This window comes from Aedes aegypti, chromosome 2, assembly GCF_002204515.2.
Source record: "Aedes aegypti strain LVP_AGWG chromosome 2, AaegL5.0 Primary Assembly, whole genome shotgun sequence".
NCBI lineage: Eukaryota > Metazoa > Arthropoda > Insecta > Diptera > Culicidae > Aedes > Aedes aegypti.
The window spans coordinates 404,048,484-404,064,096 of record NC_035108.1 but is presented as its reverse complement, the minus strand read 5'-3'; positions in this window follow the sequence as shown (position 1 = coordinate 404,064,096).

Sequence of the window (15,613 nt, the reverse complement as noted above, 5' to 3'; positions counted from 1 at the left end):
TTTGCAAACCTTCCATAGTCGCTCTTATCAGTCTCGTGAGCTTCCCGGGAAAGCTGCATTCTTCTCCTGCATAAACTACCTACATTTCTTATCAGGCCAATCGCTCCGTCGACTCCGTCCCACGTACCCGACGTTGCTCTCAACTGCATCGTTGATAGCTGCTTTCACTGTTCTCCAGCATTCCTCAAGAGGGGCATCATCCAGCTCACCCTCTTCTGGTAATGCAGCCTCGAGGTGCTGCGCGTATGCAGCTGCGACATCCGGTTGCTTAAGCCGCTCTTGGTTATACCGGGCGATCGTCGGTACCGTACGTTGTTAACGACGGAGAGTTTTGGCGCAGTTTGACCATCACAAGATAGTGCCGTCCATCAATCAGAACGTGGTCGATTTGTGATTCGGCCTGCTGTGGTGATCTCCAGGTGTATCGGTATGAAAGGCTGTGCTGGAAGTAGGTGCTACGGATGGCCATATTCTTGGAGACGGCGAAATCAATTGGTCGTAAGCCGTTTTCGTTCGTCAGCCGGTGAGCGCTAAACTTTCCAATCGTCGGTTTGAACTCCTCCTCCTGGCCAACGTTTAGATCTCCTATGATGATTTTGACGTCGTGGCTTGGGCAGCTGTCGTACTCGCGTTCGAACTGCGCGTAAAAAGCGTCTTTATCATCATCAGTGTTTCCGGAGTGAGGGCTGTGCACGTTTATTATGCTGAAGTTGAAGAACCGGTCTTTGAGCCTCAACTTGCACATTCTCTCATTGATCGGCCACCACCCGATCACGCGCCTCTGCATATCACCCATCACTATATGGCATGGAAACCTCTAAACTTTCACACCATTGATCCCTTCCAACACACTTCCTGCAACGCTACGATGCCGAATCCGCAGTCCTTCAGCACGTCGGCGAGTATGCGTGTGCTTCCGATGAAGTTGAGAGATTTACAATTCCACGTACCGAGCTTCCAATCGCTAGTCCCTTTACGTTGCTGTGGTCTTCGCCAATTATCCCGGTTCGTATTCTCTCGTTGATTATTCGTGGCTTGATTTTTTTACGACTGGCTAGCAGAGCCTGACACCAAACCCTCTAGATTTCTGGAGGACTATTCCCCCTAAATGTTCAGAGGACCATAGTGCGCAGTTTAGCTTAGAGTATTTATAGGGCAGATTACGACGAGCTATTGGCCCCCGTCGCGAAGCAGACTACCTTCCGCACATTGTAATCGAAGCACGTGGACGCAGTGAATCAATGGATCATTAAAATAATCAAAACGGCCGCTATGGAAAGCATAGATAGCGCCACCGTAGCCTTGTGCGTTTGACAGAACAGCAATGCTGTCATAATGTTAAATCCCATATACAGTGGCGCGTTTGTTTTGATGCGGTAAGCACTGACAAAAACTACCTTCAATGATCCATTGTCACCCAACTCGCAGCAACAAAGACATTGTCACCTCCTATTCTTGTTGCAACAATTTTATTCCGCAACATCAGTTTATCAGCACTTGAACAGAATATGACAAAGATCGATTACCACGTGCGCAGCGATTTTCTGTGCTTCACATTGCAATTTTCGAGAACTTTCTTCGTGTTGGTAAACATTGACACATTATCAAACAGCATCCATAAAACAAATTTGGTTTTTTGTTTAAAATAACTGATTAATTGCGAGTTAAAAAGGTTGCAACAATGTTGCGCTCTGTGATTGTCATGACAATTTTTCTTTTGACTGTTTCCTTATCAGCAACAATTGCGACAAACGGTTGTGAGCGTGCTTGTTTTGTTGTTTGTTTTTGTCTATTTTGATGATAATTTGATTCACTGCGTGGACGTCAAATCTGCCTATTTGTACGGACGGGGACCTAGCCGATACTCCACATGAGGCAGTCAAATGGTTTTGAAACCGGATCAAAGAGCGATGTGTGCCTGTTGCGGAAAAGTCTGTATGGACTAAAGCAAGCTGGACGAGTGTGGAACCTCAAAATTACTGGGCTGCTACAGAGTTTGGGGTATCAATCGTCGGAAGCAGATCCATGCCGTTTCGTGCGGGTGAAGCATGGTCATTTATCATTCGTATTAAATTACGTGGACGAAATCCTCATTGCTCGCCAGCATGAAACGAAGTACATAATTACGTAGGTTATTTTTTGGGAGTTTTTCAACAACCCCCGCCCCCTCCCCACAAAGTAATTTTCTTGTATGAAAAAATGTTTGTAGCACGTAAAAAAATTCAAAATCCCATAACCCCTTACGTAAGTAATGAACGGCCCCTATCGTGCGGCAGGTATGTGGCATTTTTGTCGAAACTGTGAATGTCAAACATGATCACAAGTGTCAAGGTTCATATTTGGAATCATTTTTAAAATTGAAGTTTAAAAATGTTATAGTCGTTATTTGAGTTAGAAAAAATGCTAAAGTAGTTGCAAGAACATGCTCTTTCGTATTATTAAATAAAAACAAGAATTCATTAAACATTTTAGGACCCAATTGAAAATCTTTGGCTATAATACTTGAGCTGCTCTACAGATATTACTGGATACATGCAGTGAAACATAGTAGCCATGATAATGCTTGCTATCTTTCGCGCAAGATGCAGCAATATGAGCCTATGCATGCCATAAAACGTTTGACTTTTACTGTGCGCTCTGTTTTCAAGTCACCCGTGAGAGAGAGCGAGACACCACTAACACACGGCGCACAGTAAAAGTCAAAAGAACAAAGGATTTTATGACACGTACAGAGGCTCATTGCATGTCGAATTCGTTTTTAAACCTAGGTTTGAACTGGCGCAACCCGTTCTGAATAACAGTTCCAACCCCAACCCGATTCAGGTTCGACCGAACTACAATTTGCTTGACGTTTGTTTGTTTATGTCTTGATCACCGACCCAGTTCCTAAAAACGAAAACGACATAAGACTGGTTTGCTACTGACAAGAAAAGGAATTGCCTATCTCGATGCGTGGAAAATTTCTTCCCAGAAATGGTTCACAAAATCACATTTTTCTGATCGCATTTCGCTGTTGAGAAGACATGTCATTTCAAAGGGGGCTCTCTGTAGGAAATTTCTTGACCCATTCAGTCAAGGAATTTCTTTACTTTTCTTGAGCAGAACAGCATTCTTTGCTTTAGAAGTTGAGCACGGTTGAAGAATTTCCAATTGGATATAAATCAATTACTAATTAGAGGCCATGCACAAATTACGTTACGCTCCAAGGGGGGGGGGGGGAGAGGGGATCAAACCAAGCGTGACAAGCCATACAAATTTTTTGAAGGACTCATACAAAAAACGTGACAAGGGGGGGGAGTGGTCGAAAAAGTCGAAATTTAGCGCAACATAATTTGTGTACCATCCCTTACTGAACGACCGATTGGAACACGGTTTTCAGCAAAGTTGTAGCTGATTAATGTATTCATTTTAACTAACAGCATAAACTAAGTTATAACTAACAGCAACGCTATATGAGCGTCTGTACGTTAATGCCATAAAACGTTTGAATTTTACTGTGCGCCCTGTTTTCAAAATGAACGTGAGAGAGAGAGCGAGACAGCACCAACACACGACGCACAGTAAAAGTCATGGTATCATACTCCGAAAAATGACATTTGGCAGTGACGTAATTCCTACCGCAAACTCGAACGAGTGCAAAAGAAAGCAAGGCTTGCACTCTTTTACTATCCTGTAAGCCTCATGCTTGACGATTCGTGATCAAACGTCAACATCCCACCGCAAAATCGCTAGTGTTTGGAGGTGATTTTAACCTCCAACTTGCCAAATAACCTCCAAATCATCACCTCCAAGTTAGTTCTAATAGCCTCCGTTATATGAAATATGGTGGCGCGTCGATCGTCGCAAGTTTATCGTTGAACAGTCAATAGGAATGACAACACATGTTTCGATTGAAAACCGTTGTTTACACGCTTTCCAGACTCACACACGCTTTCCAGACTCATCAAAATGCATATGGAAATATTACCCAATTTGGAAAATTTACACCCGGATTCTGGGTGTTTTTCGAGACAGAGTGCATATTGTTTTCCTCTAAGGTTCACAACTACATCTACACTAGGGCACCCATACCATAGGCCTTTTCATGTGACAGGTCCGTCTATGCATCTGTTTACATCGGTGGAGGACCGGTGCATACACGAGGCTGTCATTTTCATAGAAGAACTGTCAAAGAGCTTCCCGATCAGCTGTTTTTGAACGTCATGTGAATAGGCCTATTGGGCGTGATAACCACTACCCAAGCAACCAAAAGTACGAATAGAATGTCATGTTTTGGCTTAATCAGCTATTTGGAAGACTATGAACAACCTTCTATGCAGCTCACTTTTTAAGTAATTAACCGAACTTTAGTTCACAAAAGGTTCGCTTATGCCACTGAAAAGAACGTTGTTCAGCCAAAAAATAAACTGCGAAAAACTGACAAAAAAAATACAAATAGCCAACTTTCGTGGCAGCCCATTGCTAGTTTTATTGGTAGAGGATAATTGGCATATTTGTTTTTTTTTTTGAGTTGTATATATTTGTTGTGATACTTACGTCGAGACTCGAACTCGAGTTCCTTGCATTGAAACCATAGTGCTTACCACTGCTGTATGTACATGTAGTGGAATAGCACATTATTTTACTCGATATGGTGATTTCATTGATCGAAGCTAAATCTATTTCCATAGGAACTTATTCTGAACTTGAAGTTCTCCTAATAGTTCACTTTAAACTAAACCGAACTTAAAAGTTTGAAAAAGTTCACAACGAGCTGTTTGTGAACTTCATAGTTTGACATTTCTCAGTCTGTTTTGATTCCCAGTGATGTTATAAATCTTTCTCTTAATTAGATTACAAATAAAACTAGTCACAATGAAAAAGCATATATAATTACTGAATAAAGGGCCTAATGTATATTTTGAGGCTGACTACATATTGGTTTAAAGATAATAAAAAGTGAAGTGAGTATCGGTGAAAGAGTAGTTTTTTTTTTGTTATTGTGTTGATGGTGATGGAGTGATGTGGTGATGGAGCTCTACGAATACCTAGGCCGAACGAAAAGGCATCCACATCCATATATCTGAATTGAATAATCCTTAACAGGTACGTTTAAATAAATAATTTACCAGAAGTGAAAAAACAGTCAGAACTGGCTTGAGTCGAACAACACGCTGCTGTTTCTAGCACCGTACGATTAGGTACGTTTGTTGTCTAGAGTATACACACTGTTTTTTCGGACAGTTACGGCGATGAAGTCAGGAAATTATAAAATTATGTGATTAAAATTGAATAATAGCAGAATGGAAGACTAGCGAATGCTTAAAATTTATTTATCGACAAGTTTCATTAATTTTCCCCCATGTTTCAAAGAAGTTCACGATAAGTTCGGTTTGTGCTTTAAACGAACTTTGTGTTGGAGGTTCTATTGAAGTTCTGTTTAAATTTATTTGAACTTTCTGGTTTCTTTAATTTTAATTGGTACTTCTTGGAGAATCAAGTATCCTCGACATGCCTACGTTCTTGTTAATCAGCAATAAAGTTCCGCGGAACCAAATCTGAACTAAATGTGAACTTCTGGGTTCGATTATTCAGTAATATCTGAACTTTTGGTTGCTTGGGTATACTCCACTGCATTGTGACGTCACGCATCAATTTTGACAGGTACTGGTCCTGTTGTTTACAGTTTGGACTTCGTACTTTTTTCGAATCATTATTAATTTCGTGAAAGTTTGCTGCGATGAGAGGTCAAATCCACTGCAGATACCCACGGATCGTATTATTCTATCTTCCTACCGTGGAAAATCGTCACCATCAGCATGCTGATGATAGAAATGCGAAGATGAAAAAATGATGGAAAAAACGGCTAAGTCCGAAACGTAAACAACAGGACCAGCAGCTGTCAAATAAGTGAGGTTAGACTCGTCATATGCAGCGCTCTATAGTCCATTTTACGAGACGTTTTTGAACAGCTGATCGCTTATTTTATGAATGAAATTTTGACAGGAGGCTTGCTTTTCCCATTCAAACTTTTAAGGGCTTGTGCAGTTTCAGTTTTCATCCAAATGTGCTCAAATTTTGGGAGGACACTCACAATTTAATCGAATGATCGGTGTGGAGCAAAAACGATTTTACTTATTTTCTGCAATAGAGCCAGTTGCAAATATGGACTAAGCGGAGATTCGAAATTTTAAGCAACATGCACTTCTGTGGTGTGACCGGTGCGAAAAGTTTTTCTTAGCTTCCGGAAGGGAAAAACCCCTCTATCCTTTGCCTTCCATCTTGTTAAAAGCTTGTCCGGCTTTACACCGTCAAGCAGGCTGTGGCAAATACAGTGACTCAATCTCATTTTCGTACGGGGCACTGTTTTCATATCAAGTTGGTATAAATCTATTAAATAGTGCATGGACTTCGATATACTTTATCAATAATGAAGGTTATAGGTGTCATCTATCGTTTGGCAATGACAAACTGTATTCATTTGCTTAAATCTTTGGAATAATGGAAAAGTATTGAGATTGTGTCTATAATTGACCCAATTCCATATTCGTACACCTAACAAAAAAGAAGTATACAGCATTCAAAACTAATTTTTAATGGACTAGATGATTACTTAAGCTCTTCGTTGTGTTGTTCAGATGCAGTAGAATACATTTGGAAAATTTAAGAGCGGACATATTTGAAACTTAAGTAAATTTAAGAAAAATACCAGTTTTTCCATGTTTTTTGCTAAACTATTCGGTAAGTCGAACAATAAATTGCATTTTTTTCAACATCACTTCCTTAAAAATGATAACTGCGAATATTGCACAAGTTTCAAAAAATTATAATCAGTTTTAGAGTAGTTAGGAGTGGATATCGACAACTTATACTTTTGAATCTTACCCAAGAAACATTTGCCTATTTTATAATCATTTATTAAGCAATTTTTCACAACTACATACTGAATAGTTGCTTTATTATATAACTTTGCAGCTGCTATGCACACATTGTTCAAGCAAATCTGGCGAAATTATTAAGCTTCTTATCATTTAGTGACTGTAATCATATATTGTAATGATGTTTATTCAGGTTACACTTAGCTTAATAAGGATTGATGATTTAACAACGCTAGTTTAACAAACTACATTATTGCAGTTTAATTCAGCATCATGTTGAACAACATTTTAATTATTTCCAAGTGAAGCCTTTGTTCAGGCGTTGTTCATACAAATTTGGAGAAGTTATAAAGCGTGTCGTTGTATATTGACTTTATTCTACAACTTCAAAATCGCTTTATAAGCATTCATCTCAGCTTTTATTCAACTGCCACAAAATTGATTGAAAACAAATAAATGACTAAAAATAGCTAACACTGTATACATCAAATGCAGTGTATACCTTTACCATGAATTGATAACCACACTTTTAATAATTACCTGAATACTGGATTCAAACTCGAGACCTTCTCATCGTCAGCGGTATACCTTGCCATCTGCGTCATCCTTGAATTCATATATCAGCCTTCCAGTGCCCAATATAAACCTCTTGTAGCTGATTATTGATCATGCTTGAGCTTCTATTCAACAATAATTAATCAACACGTGCTATGCTGATCAACAACTGAATAAGCGCATTACTTCTGCTGCTGTTCAGTACTGATGCGAGCTGAACTCAGTCAGCTATTTATAGCGCACAGTGAGAAAATTTATTTCAATGCTGGTCAAAAATAAAGTTTATTCACAAAGTTAAAAACAGTCTGAAATGATTAATCGAATTTCATAATAAGTTTTAACTTGTTAAAACTTCAATTGAATTGTTCATCTAACTATACTAAAATTCATTTATTAAATTTATAATATTTCTACTAGGTTAATATTTTAATTATTTGTCGTACTCTTTCCATATATTAAACATTATACAAATATAAAATATATTTCAATCAATAATCCTATGTCAGAAGACTGATTCAAGATATTTTCTAAACATAATTAAATATTGTATTGAGAAAGCATCAGTTATTATTGTATCCAACATGTTTTTATATATTAGTTAGTTAATGGCGAATTCGCCAAGGGCGAAAAGCCACTCAAATAAAGATAAATAATAATAATATTAGTAAGTTGGACATTGCAATACATTAGGAATACAACGCAATTTTTTATATATTTTGTCCATTTTTCAAAAATGTGGCTATGGTGTGACCTCTTTTGTAAGGCTTCTTTGTTGCTGAACAATGTGTTTAGTAATCGTTATTTTGGACTTCTTTGGATGACCTGCTCGGATGATATATCTATGTTGTATTAGGATTTTATAAAATACCTATTCAGCTTTTAATCATGTTCATGTTAATCATAGAAACAGCTGAAGTGCGAAGCAACCAAAACGTTAGTTCGTCTCCTGTTCATCTGTTTACACAATTATATTTGTTTGGTGGAATATTGGTTCTTTAATAGAAGGAAAAATGACTTGTTCAACTCAATAGTAAAACAATCTTGACAAGTCGGCAGAGATTCTTTGGAGAAGTTTAATAAGTGTTGATTCTACTATTATTCATTCCAATGAAAAATGTTGAACATTGACTTAAATTTGGATCTAAATACCATCTTCTCAGCTCTTTGTAGGGCATTTTTTCAGCTGTCACCATTATTCAACAATAATTAACTATGTATGTTTATTTGTAACACTTGACTGTAAGTTGGGTAACCACTTTCATGTAACTATTGTTAAATTATTATTTATACTTCGATTATCATTAAAAATGTTATGATTAGTAACTATTTCCGATATCAATAACGTCGCAGATGATGATCACTACATTTGGAAAATTTAAATTTTGATATTTTTAATCCAATGTGATTCGAACTTTACCCTCGTTGATCCATTACGTCGCCATTACGTCCATTACGTTAATCCATCCATCGCATACACGTCTTGGATTTGATTTGAAAAACATTTGAAACATTTAAAAATAACATAAAAAGACATAATATGTTTTGCTTGAATAAGAGCATACTCATATACTGTTATTCACATTGTTTATAAGTTTTACTAATCATGCTGGTCAACATTTTAAGTATTAGACACTGAAACTTTTGTACGATTTGTTGTTAATCAAATGTTCAATATGCTACTAAAATGATGGCTACAACCTATAGAAGCTTTTAATCAGTCAATTGTTAAACTTCTTGTGTGTTTTAGAACAAAAGCTACTATATTTGCATTTTCGGAGGTTTATTCAGCTCTTATTCAAAACACAAACTGCAAGTGGAATAACAGCTTTTTTATAAGCGGAAATTAATTTTATTCAATTAATGATTCAACTAAAAATTTGTTCAGCAATGGTTGCTGCTATGCAGCTTGTATTAAACACGTAATTATCTTAAAAGCTATCAATTGTTCCTTGGGTAGGTAGTATAACATTTATAACAAATCCAAAACCAAACATTTTAGTCAATTTCTTTATGTTTGGCTCCTAAATGTATATACATAATCCATAGTTTATGTTCCTATCAAAACATTGCGTAATTATCATTTTTAACTTACATTTTACTACCAAACATGATTATAGAGATTTAAAGAATAAATATTATTGTCATAACCGCAACAAAAACGTGTTTTAAAATGATGAAAACAACAGGATATATTCTATTAAATAGTATATCAATGCTCTCTGCTCATTCAAGCTATTTTGTATTTTTCTTATAAAATCAATTAATTGCAAAATAGGGTGCTATTTTGAATATAATTTGTATATTATTCCAAAGATAATTGAATATTACGATGACATCAATTATGTGGAGGTATGTACAGCGTAGTTTAGGGTACTTTATTGTAAAACGAAGTTCGTAGTTCAAATTATTTTTACAGACAAATTCAAAATTAACATTTACCTGTTGTTTAGAATGAAAATTTGGTTTACATTGATTAAAAATATCATTTTAGAAGAGTTTTGAACTTATGGCACAACAATTTTCTGAACTCAAAAGAGATAAAAACTGTTTATGATTTCTGTAAACTATATATATTTCAACTAAATTTCTATCAGAGCTTACGAGTATAATCTATAGATTGGATCCAATGACAAAAATAAACGTTATTGTTCGAATTATAGGATTTAATAGCAAAAATCATTGGAAAACTGGCATTTCTCATAACTTCACCTAAATTTCATATATGTCCACTAATAAATTGTCCAAATGTATTTCACTACATCTGAACATCATAATAAAGCATTTCAGTAATCAAATAGAGCTTCTAAATTTAGTTTTGAACGTTGTGCGTATGAATTTTGGTAGGTGTACGAATATGGAATTGGGTGAATTTTAGACATCAATTCAATAGTTTTCTATTAATCCAAAGATGAGTGTAAATGGAAACATTTTGTGATTGGCAAACAATAGATAACACCTGTTACCTTCAATGTGGATAAAGTATTTGTAGCTCAATACTTCATTTAATAGTTTTTTACTAACTTGATGTGGAAGCAGTATCCTGTACGAATATGAAATTGGGCCACTGTACATGAAAGCATTACCAAAGCTACCGACCTTGTCATGACTATCATGATGGTCGGATGTCGGTGAGAGCAATAAAACAACCATGGTGTTTGGCTGCAGGGCATGACTGAAATAATACGGAAGCCACGATAAAAGTAATTAAAACGGAGAGAAGGATATTATTTACTGGCTGGCTCGAAAAAGTTCCAAAAGAAACCAAAGACATTTTTGGGTTGAGTGGGTTTGTTTGCGGCTGGCTGTTGGTGTGGGCTGAATCGAAGGGATGTTTTTTTTATTGCGATTCGCAAATTCTCCGCTTGTTGCAATGTTTAGGTAGAACGGAAGGTACTTTCTAAATTTAGACAACAAACTTAAATAGTAGAATCTGTGATATCCTATAACATCGTCAGAGTGTTATAAACTTAACGTGTGGAATTCAATCCAATCAAACAATGTTATAATTTAAAACCAATGCAATTCATTACTTCATGTTTGTTCCGTTACGTACATAAATAATAATCTCCAAAATAAGTCAAACGTGTTATAAAACTTAATTTAGCTTAGGAACCCCCAATTATTATTTCAGAATGTTTTTTTTAATCAGCGTACGTTACCATAAATCAAAGAAAGAAGCTAGACAAAAACTCTTAAAAAAATCAACATGATAGGATACCTGAGATAGAAATACGAAAAATAAATCCAAATAAATATTAGGATTGAATCGATTGGGTTGTCTTACGTATGTACTTTATTAATTTCCTCTAATGGTGAGTAATTAATAGACAAAAAACGAAATGCATATTCAGGTTTATCAGATCAATCAGTTCGCTTGACAATAAAGCTGTCGCTTGTTGTGTATTCCTCGAGGTGCAACAATTGACATCCTTTGGGATGATGATCGGCGATGGATTCGGTGTTGAATTTGATGTTGTCCATTGCATTAGGAGAAGCAACGTTTTGCACGACCAGATGCTACGAGAGATGCAGGGCCATATTGTATGAGAAATATATATATAAATAAATTGTTTAAAATTAACAAACCCGAATTACAATGAATTTTTTTATGGTAATCTCCTAGTTGTCGATACTCACGTTTGAATTTCTAATATCTTATTTCTAGTAAACGGATCTTCTCATAAAAACTTCTTCATGTTCCAGACAGCACTCACCCCCAAGTCAGAGTAATCATGTGAAGTATAACGGTCAAGCAAAGTTTCATCATTATTACGAAGTCAATTTGCGCGACTGAGCCTTCCGAGAAGAGAAAAGAAACGAAGGCGCAATTCATTCTAAAACATTATTTGATGATGGCATTGCCATTTCAAACAATGGTGGGTAGTTTCAATCTACAGATAAATCAGGAATGAATCAATTTAGAATTTATTTTAGGATGACATTTAAACATTTCAAATTCATTTCAATTATTAGTGAACTTTCCTCTCAACTAGCGCATCAATGCTCACACCAGGCAGTTAGTTTTTCCAGTGAAATTAATAGCTGTGTTCAACGAGCTGCTCGAACTTGGTTGCAACCACTTGCGAGTCAGCTTTTGGTGTTCATTGAGCCACTCCAACCTATTTCGAGTCGCTCGGGTTTGTGTTCATTGAGCCGAGTCCAACCAACTCCGAGTCGCTCGAAACAGGTTGGAAGCTAGAGTCCGAGCTACTTCAACCAGCTCGCAGTAGCTCGTGTTTTTGACGTTTAAAAACGTAAACATTCAGAAAAAAAGCAAATTTCCGAAGCGATACGGATTGTTAAGTGCGCGAATTTTTTTTTCACGTGGAATTCCGGTAAATTAGTAAAAAGAGTAAAAAGAGCGTTCATTGAGAAAGCAGCTTGGAGTTGCTCGAAGTAGCTTTGACAGTTATTTGTTGACAAAAAATACGAGCTAGTACAACCAACCCCGAGCAAGTTCGATCAAAGTCATTGAACACAGCTAATGACTCAACCCATTCTGAAAACTCAAGCCAAGAGTTGTGCTACCAAGCACTTATTACCATCGTCAACGCAGGAATGAATCATCGTCGTTCTGAGAACGGCCTTCATTAGTCTTGTAATAGCTACCGCTACTACAAAGCAAGCTCATGTTGAGGATGCTAAATTCGATTCCCGTCGGACCTTGTTCTTTATGAGCTGAAAATTTCCTTGAATTTTATAGGCATAAACATACCCACGATAAAAAGAAACAAGGTTATTATTATAGCTTTATTAAGGAGATTTTCAGCCCTAGGCTGGTTCATCTCCGTAAAGAAACAAGGTATTATATTTCGAAAAATGACATTTGGTAGTGACGTCATTCCTATCGCAATCTCGAACGAGTACAAGAGAAAGCAAAGCCTGCTCTCTTTTACTATCCTTCTAGCCCCATGCTTGGCGATAGGAATGATGACACATGTTTTTACTGAAAATCGTTGTTTATACGTGGGAATAGCCTACCTCGTTGTGTATACCATGACACATACCTACGTATGGAAAACATGGCTACTTTGGTTCCTATAGCTCTCGGTTAACAAAGCTTTTTCAAATGCTATTGTTTCTTAACAATATTCTCTTATTTTTCTGTGAGTATCATTCGTATTCAAAATTATTTACTTTTTCTCGTCCACAAAACTTTAAAAATTTATAAAAACGATGTTTTGTTCATATATTTTGGTAACAATGTAAGTTGCAAATATGAACAAAGTTCAAAACTGGAAAGCCTTACCCGATAGCACTTTTAATAACGAACGTGAATAAAATCTTGACAAGCGGAAGGGGCTAAGTTTGAGTAAATCAGAAAAATATTGATTTGCATTTCAATCTCCCTATTTATCAAAATATTATCGGGGTGGATCACTTGTTCGATGCACATCTAATGTACATCAAATTGCATTAAATGCATTTTTTCGACATATTCATCAACTTAGCCCTGGCCCGTATCATAGTATCGTTCCACGGTGGACAAAATTAAGAAGGTGATATATTCCGAAAACTGACAGCTACTTGACGACGTCATTCCTATCTACCCCGAACAAATTTTCAAAAATAATGATCTAGTGATCCGGAAGATATATGGTACGATAGGAGTGACGTCACATGTTTACAATCAAACTTGATATTTACATCAGTAAAGAGCCTGCCTTGTTAATTTTTATGCCGTGGTATCGTTCTATAGCAACACATCATTGTTTGTTGTGAATGTTTCTATTTTGAACTGATTTCCTTCAACTAATCAAAAATTTTATTCATTTCAGATAATCAAGCTATAGCTTTGCAACAAGAAAATATGTTAAATTTAGAAGCTTGCATAGTGAGGAAAACATGATTGATTGCAGGAATACATTGCCCTACCCCCTGTGGATTAATCAGGATTGATTGGCACTCTCGGAACATCCTTCTCGAGAAACTTATAGTCTTTGGCTTACTGGTAGCAAAATAAATTCCGCATTGATTCTTTCATCAAGAATAACGAAAAAACACATACAATTAATTGTCCCAATAACTTTTTTTGATTTCCTCTACCTAATGTTGATCGGGAAACTTGGGGACGACTCTAAGGAACAATTAGCTTTGAAGGTTGGTAATCTCCTCCTTCAGCCTTTTCTTGCATAATGAATACGAATGGATTTGGAATTATGTCCATTGAAGGTGAAGGGGCCAACTTGTGTATGGTTCGTCGAATAACAGACTTTGTCTTGAAGACCACAAATTTCACTATAAAACTCGTTTCTGGGTACTCTGCAACTGCAGACGGTACTGAATGTTCAAGGACATTAGCGGTTAAAATATTATAATATTTCACATAGGATAGTGAAGCTTAAAATGCCAATATCCGATGCTCCCCGAAGAGTCCCAGCAGCTGGTCAGAGGCTTCTTTGAAGCGTCCATTTCAGAGCCAGCCAATAGAAGAGTTTTCCTCGCTGTGGCTGGCATAAGAAACTAGCGCCTTCGCTTCGTATGGCACCGTCAACTTTAATTCAGAATGAAGGATTGTCATGATCGGTTATGACACGGAATCACAGGAAGTGTTTTTTTTTGACTGGCCAGCAGCTTTTGTTGAGTTTGTGGAAGAGAAATGAGTTTGACATTCCGACAAGGATAGCTAATCAACATTGGAGCAAGCCATGAAAGACAAATTTGTTGAGTGTGCATTTAAATGCATTTGAATGCATGAAATAATTTTGCATTCATCAAATGCATCAGAAGTGATCCACCCCTTGTATCGGCCATAATCGTATCGTTCGTGAATTATTGCAAAAAGCACAAAAGAGTTTATAATCTATTAAGAGGTAAGATATCGATCAAGGCTGTTGTTCTTGTTCTTTAAACTTCTTTGTTAATATTTACTCATAGGTTCAATACCTATTTTTCAATATTTAATATTCCACTGTAATATTTTCATTGGAACATAAAGTTTTTGGTCATTCTAGTTAATATGCATCGAAAAGTTATTGACGAGAGAATAAAGTGCTTCAAATTTTATGCTATCAATATGCTTGTATTCACGACAAAAAGAAAAAACAAATTGAAAATAGTGACATTCTTCTCATAACCTCGAATGGCACTTACTTTAATTCTAAGAGTGGCATTAGGTGAGAGCTCTCGGTCAGTCGAGTATTGTCAACGAGGTGACAATACTCAATTGGAATGAAGTCTTGTAAGCAGGGATTGAATCCTGAGAAAATTGAGAGAATCTCTCACGTATCGCTCTCTGTAACTATCATAACATGCTGCACATTATGAGAGACTGTTTATCGTATACTGCTACAAGTTTGAGCAGATTGGGGGGATAGTAATGCATGATAAAACCCCTCTAAACATGCTCCAAGCCTGGGGGACACTGTTGTTATTGGAAGTTCGTGGATTGTTTATCGTGCCAGTAAAGAAAAACACCTATCCCCAACGGTAAACAAGCGAGAAAAATGGATTTTATCATCGCTCTCTCGTTGGGGCTCTCGCTCGCTGCTTCCATTTATCAGACTTGTTACATCCCAACAGATGGGATGTTTTTCTTTTCTTGCTTTGATCGTGCTTCATTCTCAAATGAGAGCGAATTCTGCAACGCCTGCTTGTAAGTAATCACGGTAGTGGACACGTTTTTGCTAATATTCGGCAGCGCTTCCCTTAGACATTCACAACACGAGCGATCAATCGAATGTTGAATGAATCTCTCACCT